The sequence below is a fragment of the Aplysia californica genome, unplaced genomic scaffold (genome assembly GCF_000002075.1).
Source record: "Aplysia californica isolate F4 #8 unplaced genomic scaffold, AplCal3.0 scaffold00270, whole genome shotgun sequence".
NCBI lineage: Eukaryota > Metazoa > Mollusca > Gastropoda > Aplysiida > Aplysiidae > Aplysia > Aplysia californica.
Genome location: NW_004797540.1, coordinates 472,986 through 475,485, shown reverse-complemented (window position 1 = coordinate 475,485; position 2,500 = coordinate 472,986).

Here is a 2,500-nt window from a genome sequence, read left to right as displayed (position 1 = left end):
TATTCGTCTCTTTGAACCAATATCTGTATTCTAAACTCGTTAACAGAAACAGCTATAAAACCTCGTAGAGATACACATGTCAATAAGTTGGAAGAAGACGAGCAGACTGTCCGTGTGTAAGAACCTGTGTCTGTACTGTGACCTCGTCAACTGAAACAACCATAAAACATACAGGATTGACATCTGAATTGTGAACTCGTCAACTGAAACAACTATAAAACATACAGGATTGACGTCTGAATTGTGAACTCGTCAACTCAAGTTCCGGGTAGCCCTGTGGCACGATGTGACGACCCAACCATTCTTCTGTAGAGTGACGAGAGACGAGATTTCCTCCCTGACTCTCGGGTACGGCAGTTTCTGTAACTTGCACAAGTAAATGTTCACGTCTTCTCTCCTGGCTCCTTTCATCAGACGAGCGCCCGCGACGGTGAGGAGTTGGCAAATACAAACGACGGACTCGTCGCTTCTGTTCCTAAACAAGCGCTGGATACAGTCGTGGAGGATGCTCTCTGTCATGACACCTGACAGATACAGATGTCCCACAAATCTCACGTTGCCCAGAAACTTGTGACGGTGAAGCTTCCTCGCCTCACGCACATCTTGACCACTTGACTTGTATCCTGTCCAGCCACTGTCTACTGGCCCCTCGTGGAACAATTGCTGACAAAGTTGTGCCAAGGAAGAAGAGAACGTGAGTTCAGGTTTTCCGTCTGTGTTCTTCAGTTTGGCGGTGAGGTGTTTGAGTCGAGCACAGAGCAGAGCGAGGGCCGGGGCTAGATCGTAGTCTGTGACGGCTCGCTCGTGGATGGCGGCCCCAAGCAGGTTTAGCTCACGGCTTTGGAAGAATTCAAAGCTCAGGAGTTCACAGAGGATTTCATCTACGTCGACGTGGGAGCTGTTTCTGATAGTGTCCATCAGTTGCGCCAGTTGAGGGGAAGTTTGGGTGGTTCTTGTCTTCTGCTTGCCGCTCTCAATGTGTGCAGACGTGGGGTCCTTCTTGGTGGGGTGAGGGACTCGTGTGGCGGGATCGGTAGACAGGTGTGTGTGGCTGGTGGTGTGTGGCTGGGACTCCACACACATGTTTCCCACACGGCAGCTCAGACTTAACACCGGTTTTCTCTGTGACTGGGGCAGTTGACACACGCGTGAGTCTTTGCCGGCTGGTGTCTGGTGTTGTCGATCACGTGCGTGTGAGGTGACGGGTGTCTGGTGTTGTCGATCACGTGCGCGTGAGGTGATGGGTGTCTGGTGTTGTCGGTCACGTGAGTGTGAGTCGACGGACGAGCGGTGTCTATGATTTCCCGGACCAGGGTGTGGGAAGACAGGACTCTGAACAACTGTGGGGAAGTTTGTCTGCACCACGCCAGACCCTGGAGCGGCTTGACCAATAGTGGACGAGCGGCCGGTGTTTGGGAGGCCGTATTTCTGGAAGGGGAGAAGTGCGTTGTACACGTCCATAAAGTCAACAGCTTTCATCGCGTCTCCTCGCTCTCTCGCTAACAGATGGAGTCTCTCAGACACCGACAGAGTTCCGTTGTACAACGGCGAGCGACAAGGAGCAGAGCCATTGTCAGGATGGACGTGGGACCGCCCTGTGGGATTATCGGACCGTTGACCAGAAAGACGCTTGGAACGTGTGGCCATACTGTTGAGTGGAAGTTCTGCTGTGTGTGACAATACAGAATGTTTCTCACGTTTCTTGAATGTCCGACTGTATAAAACACAATATTGAAGCAAAACGTTTCCCAAAAGAACACAATACTGTAGAGAAAAGTCTCACACACTTCAGAAAGTCGCAGTCAGAGCGAAGTGTGGTACGTGGCACAAACACAACCAGCTGTCGGCAATCACTGACTGGCCAAGGATAGTCTCTCTCTCCTTGCAATGATAAAGTCCACGTTGAATCAAACGTTCCGAACAGAAATACCAGGCACACAAAATAAATCCACCACGGAACAATGTCACCAAAAACAACACCGAGAGAGAAATGAAGCTGGACCACCTGATAACTTCACCTTTCTGTTGTTGGGACAGGAAAACTCAGATCCTCGAGACTCGAGAGAACAAACACACACACGCCTCTGCGTGGACGCTCTTGAATACTCCTTTGTAAGCTGTCACGTGATCAACCAACACAAGCCCAGATCTCTCGTATTTTAAAACAAAATCTAAACAGCCAATCAAAATCCAGCATCCAGATGTCCAGTAGAAGCGTTGACGAGAAAGGGGCCTTTGTTGGGCAATGAAAGAGTCAATTAGTCCTGTTGCGTCGTAATCCTGTTGCATCATTCAACAAATGTGTGTCGTAATCCTAAAACGCCGAGGGCCTTGATTGGGACGACACGGGTCACACGCCGGTGTTTTTTCTTTGTCGCTGACAACAATGGTGTCGATTAGCGCGGCCGCTGATACATAATAGACAGGTGGTGAGTGATAATATATAATACAATGATACATAATACCCTGATAAGGCTGGGGGGTGTTGTGTGTGTGTGTG